The 11,424-nt window shown below is 41.1% G+C and overlaps 1 protein-coding gene across 1 annotated transcript in view; it reads left to right on the top strand.

Annotated features, from left to right (window-relative positions):
- The window catches only part of LOC122815905 (V-type proton ATPase subunit S1-like), a gene marked incomplete at its 5' end in the record, with an annotated part of 315,745 nt that overhangs the window by 42,837 nt on the left and 261,484 nt on the right, over positions 1-11,424 (top strand). The gene's annotated exons all lie outside the window — the stretch shown is intronic.

Genomic DNA, 11,424 nt, shown 5'->3' with positions numbered 1-11,424 from the left:
TTAACAACACAGTGTTCCTGGTAAAAGAATCAAATCTATTTCAACTGACACACACACACACACACACACACACACACACACACACACACACACACACACACACGCACACACGCACACGCGCACACGCACACGCGCACACACACACACACACACACACACACACACACACACACACACACACACACACACACACACACACACACACACACACACACTCACCTGTGTAAAAGAGCATGACTTTTGCTATTATCAACATTCCAGCAATGTTTCCAGTAATATAAGTCTCTCTTCAAACTAAAGTGGCACTTCCTGTACTCATGGGCATGGTTGCTCCTTCCGGAAATTGTGCTGTGTGCTTCATCTTCCTTTGCTTTCTGCTGTCCCAATGAGAACACATACTAATGGTTTACTGACAATTTCAACTATGAGGGTCATGGGATGGTAAAATATGCAGGTTTTACTTATAAAAAAAGATATTTTAATGAATTAGTATGATTTATTTCTATTTTCCATGGATATTAGTTAAAAAATTCCTACCACATTATGTGCATCAGACTTTTTCAATGTGGAACTTTGAGGAACATGAACTTTTCAAGACCCCAAATGAGGTACGTTCCTTGTAATGAAGTACAATTGAGATTTATGATTCTAGGCACTGCAAGTTCTGCTGTATAAGGGAATTTAGTTGCAAGGGTAGTAAATGTCTGTTCTTGGGATCCTATCAGTAGGTTAGATCTTTGTTTTATAGGTAGCCATTTGGCTTTTTCTAGGATGAACCAATGATGCTTAAACATGGATGGGTTTGTAATGAACTGGCAGATGCTATTAGAGATTGTCTGGAGTATGGTGATGGCTTCCTTGGGGGTGGAGCTATAAACTGGTAGTCCATAGCCTGGATGGGAGAAGAGAACTCATTTGGTGATGACTGCTCTGGCTGATTGCGAGAGAAAAAGGAAGAACTTTTTGGCCCATAGGAGGATATTTATTTTTTGTCACTGAATAAGTGCCTGATTATTAAAAAACAATAACTGTGCTATTCTGCTTCAATTGGAGGGGAGGAGGAAGGATCTAGATAACTATAGGCCTGGTAGTCTAACAGCAGAGGCAAAAAATGTCATGGAGACCATTTTGAGAGAAAGGTTGGCTGCTTCCAAAGAGAACAACCACCACGAGTTCATGGTGAGAAGATGCTGTTAGATAAAACAGATTTTGTAGTCAGGACTGAAGTCCTTCAGTGCTTTGCTTCCTGTATAGTATAAGTTGCAGCAAGCTGCATGCTATAAATGTTTCAAGCAGTTTTCTGCATGCAGTCTTAAAAGCAGAAAGGACTGCTTTTAATTTTTCTTTTTCCTTTTCTTTTTCAATCCTTAAGTAGGGGACCTTTATTTTTGGGTCAAAGTACAATAGGACCTTTTATTTTGCTCCTCAACCTAAAGTTAAAGCAGGGGAAGGGCTCCAGTTAAGAGGGCAGCACTGGGTGTCAGATTATCAAGCTATACTTCTGACTGTGAGAATAATGGTTCTAGAAAAAGACACAAATAGAGCTCTTAGTAATTGGCTTGAGAGTAAATATGTGGTGTAAACATGAAAGACACACCACCCAAAGGCCTTAGTATTAATGTATCTAAACCCAATGTAACACGAGAACACACACAGTTCACCAAGACCGTCAGCTAAAGATACCAAACAGTCACGATCAATTCTTTAAATTACTAAAGGCTACAGATGGTGAAATGTCCCTGCAGTAGCTAAAGTAGGAAGGCCACTCTGTCCAGAGAAGTCACAGTTCCCTTGTCATTTGTATCTCACTCATTGTTTTCCTCACACTGACTTTATCTGGCACAGGTCATTCCCTTAGCTCCCCACTTTGTCATTCATGTTTTCCTGACTGGCCTGATTTCCTAGTGTTTTCCATGCTCCCATATACTCTCTTACTCATCTTTTTCCTCTCTTCATGTTTACTGCCTAGTCTGTCCATCTGTCCTTCTCTATATCCGTCATCTGTCTGTACACTCACTTTCTTCCATCTCCATTTTATTATTCTCGTTAGGCCCACATCTTCGTCTGCCTAATTCATTCACCTCTTATCCTCTGTACCATGTATGCTTTCAACCTCTAACAGCATTTGCCATCCTATTCGTTGTGCTCTCTAACGTTTATCTTTTCAACCTTTTGCTGTTCTGTCAGTGCTCTACCCTTTGCTTTTACGCAGATTTATTGCTTATCAGCTTAATGTCTCCTTTCTCTTATCCTTCTTGAGCTGTTTTTGGCAGTAAATACCCTCACCCATGGTTGTTTTCTTTCCCTTTCATCCCTCTCTCACTGATTGTTCGGTGAAAACCATCCTTGTCCTTTTCCTGTTAGGAATATTTTGGTTGCAGTAGCAGCTCCACTTCTTTATATCTGTACTTAATATAAATATCTAGGGAATGCTCTGAACCCAGGGCCACTTTTAACAAATGCTTAACAATGATGCAAACTGAATGGAAAGTGTGATGACAGAAACTCATCAGCACTGAAGCAGTGAGATGGCATGTTGAAACAAACTTGCTATTAGCAAACTGCAGATTAATAAAGCGCAAACTGCACTTTCATGTGCTGATTTTCAGTTTTATTGCAGCAATAGTAGCTGTTCGTGGCTGTCTGTTTATATGTTGCGTATATTTCCGGAATGTTGTCTGCTGCTACAGCTGGGGCATCATTTCTTACTGCTTTTGCTTTTATGCTTTTGATTTACTAGAAACCATCGCTCATATCTGTATATCTATAAGCGTTTTCTGTGTCATGCGCTATTGATACTAACCCTACTATATGCCTGTGGATGGGGTATTACCTCCACTGCTGATACTATCCCTGTCATATGCTCTAGATGTTTTTATTACCTGCAGTATTAATACATTCCCTGCCATACTCCTCTGCATGTTATTACCTGCACTATTGATACTCTGCCTATCATAAGCATGTGGATGTTTTTATTTCCTGCAGTATTAATACTATCCCTGCCATACTCCTCTGCATGTTGTTATTACTTGCACTATTGATACTCTGCCTATCATAAGCCTGTGTATGTTCTTATTACCTGCACCACCATTGAAAATATTACTACCATATGCCTGTGCATGCTGTTATTACCTGCAGTGCCAATACATTCCATGCCATATGCCTGTACATGTTGTTATTACCTGCAGTATCAATACTATCCCTGCCATATGCCTGTGCATGTTGTTATTGCCTGCAGTATCAATACTATCCCTGCCATATGCCTGTGCATGTTGTTATTGCCTGCAGTATCAATACTATCCCTGCCATATGCCTGTGCATGTTGTTATTGCCTGCAGTATCAATACTATCCCTGCCATATGCCTGTGCATGTTGTTATTGCCTGCAGTATCAATACTATCCTGCCATATGCCTGTGCATGTTGTTATTGCCTGCAGTATCAATACTATCCCTGCCATATGCCTGTGCATGTTGTTATTGCCTGCAGTATCAATACTATCCCTGCCATATGCCTGTACATGTTGTTATTGCCTGCAGTATCAATACTATCCCTGCCATATGCCTGTGCATGTTGTTATTGCCTGCAGTATCAATACTATCCCTGCCATATGCCTGTGCATGTTGTTATTGCCTGCAGTATCAATACTATCCCTGCCATATGCCTGTGCATGTTGTTATTGCCTGCAGTATCAATACTATCCCTGCCATATGCCTGTGCATGTTGTTATTGCCTGCAGTATCAATACTATCCCTGCCATATGCCTGTGCATGTTGTTATTGCCTGCAGTATCAATACTATCCCTGCCATATGCCTGTGCATGTTGTTATTGCCTGCAGTATCAATACTATCCCTGCCATATGCCTGTGCATGTTGTTATTGCCTGCAGTATCAATACTATCCCTGCCATATGCCTGTGCATGTTGTTATTGCCTGCAGTATCAATACTATCCCTGCCATATGCCTGTGCATGTTGTTATTGCCTGCAGTATCAATACTATCCCTGCCATATGCCTGTGCATGTTGTTATTGCCTGCAGTATCAATACTATCCCTGCCATATGCCTGTGCATGTTGTTATTGCCTGCAGTATCAATACTATCCCTGCCATATGCCTGTGCATGTTGTTATTGCCTGCAGTATCAATACTATCCCTGCCATATGCCTGTGCATGTTGTTATTACCTGCAGTATCAATACTATCCCTGCCATATGCCTGTGCATGTTGTTATTGCCTGCAGTATCAATACTATCCCTGCCATATGCCTGTGGACGTTATCATTATCTACACTGTTGATAACACCCTTGTCATATGCCTGGGGATGTAGTTATTATCTCCATTATTAACACTTCCCTTACCATATACCTGTGGATATATTTATTACCTGCACTATTGAAAATATCCTTAGCATATGCTTGTGGTTGTAGCTATTTCCGCCACTATTGACACTATTCCTACCATATGCCTGTGGATGTTTCTATTACTGCCAATATTGATACAATTTCTACCGTATGCCTGTGGATATATCTATTACCGCCACTACTGATACTATTCCTACCGTATGCTTGTGGATGTTATTACTGCCACTATTGATACTATTCCTACCGTATGCCTGTGGATGTATCTATTACTGCCACTATTGATACTATTCCAACCGTATGCTTGTGGATGTTGTTATTATCACCACTATTGAAACTATTCCTACCTTATGCTTGTGGATGTTATTACTGCCACTATTGATACTATTCCTACCGTATGCTTGTGGATATATCTATTACCGCCACTACTGATACTATTCCTACCGTATGCTTGTGGATGTTATTACTGCCACTATTGATACTATTCCTACCGTATGCTTGTGGATGTTATTATCGCCACTATTGATACTATTCCTACCGTATGCCTGTGGATGTATCTATTACTGCCACTATTGTTGCTATTCCTACCATATGCCTGTGGATGTATCTATTACCGCCGCTATTGATACTATTCCTACTGTATGTTTGTGGATGTTGTTATTACCACCACTATTGATACTATCCCTACCGTATGCCTGTGGATGTTTCTGTTACCGCCACTATTGATACTATTCCTACTGTATGCCTGTGGATGTTGTTATTACCTGAACTACTGACAATATCCATGCCATATGTTTGCGGATGTTGTTATTGCCTTCACTATTGACACCATACATGTCATATGCCTGTGGATGGTATTATTACCTGCACTATTGGTCTAATCTTACCATGTAACTGTGGACGTTGTTATTACCTGCATCTTTGATACTACCCTGCCATAACTGTTTGGATGCTGTTATTACCTGCACTATCAATTCTATCCCTGCCATAACCATTTGGATGTTGTTATTACCTGCACTATGAATACTATTACTTGGACTATCAGTGCTATTCATGCCATAATCCTGTAGATGTTATTACTTACACTATCGATGCTATCTATGCCATAAACTTGTGGATGTTGTTTCTATCTGTACTGTTCATAGTTCATAGTTTAGTACTAGGCTAACTGCCCTTGTGGGCCATTTTTAAGCCTAGCCAATTACCCCAATTGAGAATCAAACCCTGCACCTTGTGTCTGTAAGATAAACATCTTAACCATTATGCCACCCCCCGAGTCAGATTCAAAAGCTTCCATAAATATTTCAGTAATTTATCTTTGATCCACTGCATAAAGTGATGGAACACTTACTATGACCCAGATGACCCCTGCTGGACCAATGGCCCAGTTGCCCTGACTATAACCCAGATATCCAGAGTTTGACTATTGGTGCAGAATCAGAAGGAGCTGGTTGGATGGCGTTGAAGGAGTGATGTTTTACACAGTGACCCACATCAGTAAGGAAGTGGGATTTTTGTCTATGATCTGACATGTCTTTGGTGCTGGAGACTGTGTCGTAAGTTTGCAGATAGACATTAGAATTTCAGTATTGAAGGGGGGATGGAACTAACTGATGTTTTGTGCTCTAATGTACATGATGCCAGTGGATCCACTAAGTTTGGGCGTTCAAAAATCACCTTATATGCAGGACAGCATATATGATGCTGCCAGCTGAAAACCACATCCCCTTCTCAAGCAACCATTGCTGTGGTCACAGCCTCATGGGATAGTATCAAGAGGACTGAAGGCAAAATGGAACAATAGGAGCAGATTCAAAGTAGCTCATGGTCAACTGGGGACACACAAAGTGAGGCAAAAAACTTTAAAAAAAATAGTAATTTGGTTGTAAACAATGGGCGCAGACTCAGAATAGTTCATGGTCAATTAGGAGGCACACAAAGGAGGCCGAAAAAATCAGTAATTTTATTATAATGTTTAGCCTTTGTTTTATGCAGTTGAAAAAATGTTCTGAAGCAACCATTAGACTGTACACTGTCACCATGTGCTTATTATCAGAAATGCCAATTATCAGGAACAAAAACATTTAATGTTTTCAATATATGTTCATGGTATGGGTTTGTCCATTCTTCTCAAATGAGCCCTGTTCATAGCTAAAATAAATAATTTAATTAACCTCATTTGTTTTTTTCTTGATGTTCTGTATCAAGAAGGATAACATAAGGAGAACTATGCTCATTTAAGTGCGCCTGAGTGTCTGGTCTTGTGTTTGTTGCGCTCAGTAACAGTTTATACTGGTGCCTGGGCTTGTTTTTATAGCAATCCAGCATTGCCAAATTGCTAAATTACAATTTTGTAACACTACAGTCATAGATTCAGCATTGCCCAATTCATTGCTCACTCCAAGCGTATTGCTTTTTAGTTCTTGGGCGTGATTAAAATGTTTAAAGCTACTTCTACATTTTGTGCACTTGCTTTAGCGTGCCCGATAAATTTTGCTTCATTTGGAATTCCCATTAAATTATTACATATTATTATTAATACTAGACCTGCCATATGCCTGTGGATGTTGGTATTACCTGCACTATCTATACTACTAATTTAACTATTAATGCTATCCATGCCATAAGCATGTGGATGTTGTTATTACTTGACAATTGACTTAGCTACTGGTGTCATTCTATATGGGGTGCAATATTTGTCAGGCTGGGAGGACATAGTCGACAGGTCATGCTGCTTTGTCAGGGATGGTCTTCACATGTTACCTCTTGACTTTAAGGTATTGGCAATAACATTAGCCACCCCTTACTGCCTTTTTTAGGCATTTCCAAACAGATGAATCTTCCAACATAGCAAAAGCTACCCCTGATAGGCTAAAGGTGGTACTGCTGAATACTAGGAGTTTCAATAGGAAACTGTACTCCCTAGAAGCTCACCTCAACCAGGAGAATACCGTTATCTGTGCAGTTACTGAAACATGCTTTAAAGCCACAGAAAGCACGCTGGCAGTAGATCCCTCGAACGCCTATCATGCATTTCATTCACCCACTGAAAGTGAGAGAGTAAACCGTGGAGGTGTATCTAAAGTGAGGGAGTAAACGGTGGAAGTGTATCTAAAGTGAGAGAGTAAACGGTGGAGGTGTATCTATCTATATAAAGGATAATATCACCTCAAGGCTATTAAACCATGTGACATGCTCAACCTACTCCACGTACAACTAACCATGGGAAAAACCCATTACAATATTCTTGTTACCTACCAGTCGCCTACCATGAACCAGAAAACCCTCACATCATTCATAGAGTTACTTGAATCACTCACCTTCCAGCCCATTACTATAATCAGGGGTGATTTTAACTACCCCTCCGTTAACTGGGAGGCATACATGACTACTAACATGCAGGCCCACAGATTACTTCACTTTCATTCAAATACTTTGGAACATCTAGTCTGGACTCCCACTAAGGGAATAAAAATCCTAAATCTGGTACTCAGTCATATAAGAGTGCACTGTACCATCGCTTCCCATGTGTGATATATCCTCACTGGTGAAGTCAGATCACAAAGTGGTCTCCCTGGAATTTAAAGTAAAACTAGACCCCCCCACAAACCCCCCAAACATTAAGAATTTTTGTAATACAGACTACCTCTTATTAAGCAATGGCATAGCTAGTTTCCCAGCTCTCCCAAATGCAGATGACACAGAAGCCTATGCAGAGGAGTACACAAAAGCTCTGTATGACCACATAACTTAATTGAAATGGCAGTCTTCTTCTTCTTCTGCTTCTTTTGGCTTTTCCCAGTTAGGGGTCACCACAATGGATCACCTGTCCGCTCATGATTGGCAGTAGAGTTTCACTTTGTCAAGTTGCCAGACTGGCCCAACGTTCCACGGAAGGCACACAGATGCATGCACTCATGCCTAGGTCCAATTTCAAGTGTCCAATCCACTTACAGTATGTCTTTGGGATGTGGGAGGAAACCGGAGCACCCAGAGAAAACCCACGTGACCACAGGGAGGACATGCAGACTCCACACAGAAGGCACCCAAGCCGAGGATCGAACCAGAGAACCTCTTGCTGTGAGGCAACAATGCTAACTGCTGCACCGCTGTGGCAACCCTAACTTTATTGAAATGGCAGTACCAAACCAAAATAAGGAAAGAATAATCATGGACCTGAAAAATAATGACATAGGAGACCTCCAAATTCTGGATCCCATCCAATTCAGTTTTACCAGGGGCAGGTCATGTCTGATAAACTTAGTGGACTTCCTTGAGAAAGTCACTAAGGCCAAGGATGAAGGCAAAACACCCACCTCAACCTGGTCAAGGTATTTGACACAATTCCCCACTCGGGTATTATAAGTAAACTCAAAAAACTGGGCATACATCCCTATTTCACTTGATAGATAGCCAGTTGGTTCACAGACAGGACATAAGTGTTTAAAGTGGGTGTATCCAGTTCCAGGAAGAGGCCAGTTACTGGTGGAGTGTCACAAGGCTCAGTGCTGGGATCACTCCTGTTAAGAATATATTTATTGGATGCCAAGGCCAATGTTAAGGGCCTCTGGATGGCAAAATTTGCAGAAAACTGCATGTTTGTGGCAATCATTGAATCCCCTAGTGATGTAGATGCCCTTCAGGAGGGTCTAAACCATCCAAATGGTTGGTGTCAGAATGATGGCCTGAAACTAAATGTGAAGAAATACATTATCATATCCTTTGGAAAATCAGATATCACTGCTAACTACAACATTAACAGCACACTACTAAGATTAGACTCAGAGGTGAGGGATCTGGGTACACAGATAGTAGCCTGAACATTGACCGTAATGTGTCCACTGTGGTAAGGAAGTCCTTGTATGTGGCACGACTCATAAGTAAAGTATGGCATCCAGATCCATGGACATTATACTCACGTTGAACAAATCCCTCATTAGACCTATAGCTGAGTACAATGAGCCATTTGGAATGCACTTGTCTAGGCACTTATAACAGTGGGGTGACCTCAGAGGTTCCTCACTAAGGCAATACAGGGCATTAATAACATGTCCTCTCTGGACAGACTGAAGTCCCTTTCCCTTTACTCTGTCTCCTATTGACTATTAAGATGTGACCTATGCCTGACCTACAAGGTACTCACAAATTCAGCCCTGATGTAGCTGATACATATCTGCAAGAGAAACAGTATGGGGGGTCACCAATTCTAGGGCTCTGTACTTAGTGAATCAAACATAACATGTTGGAGAGACATATATGTGTCTCAGAGATTGCCACTTCTTTTGAATAGGCTTTCTATTCACATTAGGCAGAATCCCTCTCTGGCCCTCTTAAAGACTAATTTGGATAAGTGGATGGGGAATCACAAATTTACACCATGTGCAGTGCCTATGTCCCTTATGGGCAGGGCCAGTCTGTAAAATGTATAAAGTACTCAAACCATAGGCTCAAACCCATGCCATTTTCCTAACCTGTGGGCCATATACTCCCTCAGGGATCAGTTCTTGGACTGCTCTTTTTTGGCATTTACTTCTTAGTAGTCAAGGCCAATGTCAGTGGTCTCTGGCAAACTAAATTTGCAGATGATTGCAAATTAGGAGCTGTCATTTAATCTCACACTGAAACAAATGTTCTCTAAGAGGGGCTGACACAGACAAACAACTGGTGACAGAGCCATGGACTAAAACTAAATGCCAAGAAATGCATAACAGTATCCTTTGGAAAGTCATTTACCCCTGGTAACTATCATATTGACAACATACCCCTTAGAGTTGACCCAGTAGTCAGGGACTTGGGGAGACACATAGATAGTAATCTAGCCTTTGATCATCATGTGTCTAAAGTGGTGAGGAAATAATTCTATGTTGCACAACTTATAAACAAAAGTATGGCATCTGAGTCCAAAGAAGTAATTGTTCCACTGTATTTGGCATTCATTAGATCTGTTATTGAATACAATGTCCCCTTTTGTATGTACCTAACCAGGCATATCCAACAATTGGAATGCCTACAGAGGTTCCTCACCAAAAGAATACAGGGCATAAATAAAATGTCATATGCAGACCACCTCAAGGCCCTATCACTGCATTCTGTCTCTTACAGGCTTTTGAGGAGAGATCTATGCCTGGCATACAGGGCATTGTCAGACCCCACTCTGATGGACCTTCTACATATCCATAAAACAAACAGCACCAGAATTACCCATTCTAAAGACTTAAACCTTGCTTGTGATATAAATAGGACCTACTGGAGAGATAGGTATGTATCCCAGAGACTACTCCATCTATGGAACAGGCTCCCTAATCATGTGAAGCAGAGCTCCCCCTTAACTCAGTGCAACTTGGACAATTGGATAGGAAACCAGAAATTCATCCCTGGTTTGGCTCCTATATCTCTAATGGACAGAGGTAACCTGTAAATGGTTCATCTCCCAGGCCCATGCTTACACTTATCAAGGGTATCAGAACTTGTCAGGGATTTGGGATGCATGGCTAGGCATAAGACCCTTGTGGTCATTAGCGTAGTAAGCATCTATGAACCTATAAAATCTGGTAATATTGGCTGGGCTTGTAAAGGCTCTTGAGCCATTAGATTAGTAATCTCCAGTGAACCTATGAACATGTATGTCTATGGATATTGTTATTACCTGCAGTAACGATACTATCCCTGCCATATGCCTGTGGATATTATTATCTGCCGTATCGATATTATCCCTGCCATATGCCTGTTGATATTGTCATTACCTGCAGTATCGATACTATCCCTGCCATATGCCTGTGGATATTATTATCTGCAGTATCGATATTATCCCTGCCATATGCCTGTTGATATTGTCATTACCTGCAGTATCGATACTTTCCCTGCCATATGCCTGTGGATATTATTACCTGCAGTATCGATATTATCCCTGCCATATGCCTGTGGATGCTGTTACTACCTGGGCTATTGATGCTTTCACTCCCATATGCCTGTGGATGTTGTTATTACCTGCATTACTGATACTATCACTGCCTGTAGATGCTGTTATTACCTGTGGTATGGTATAGTACGCATACTTCATGGTCCCTCC

This window comes from Protopterus annectens, chromosome 11.part0 (genome assembly GCF_019279795.1).
Source record: "Protopterus annectens isolate FY-2018-M chromosome 11.part0, PAN1.0, whole genome shotgun sequence".
Taxonomy (NCBI): Eukaryota; Metazoa; Chordata; order Ceratodontiformes; family Protopteridae; genus Protopterus; species Protopterus annectens.
This window is presented reverse-complemented; position numbering and strand designations above follow the sequence as displayed.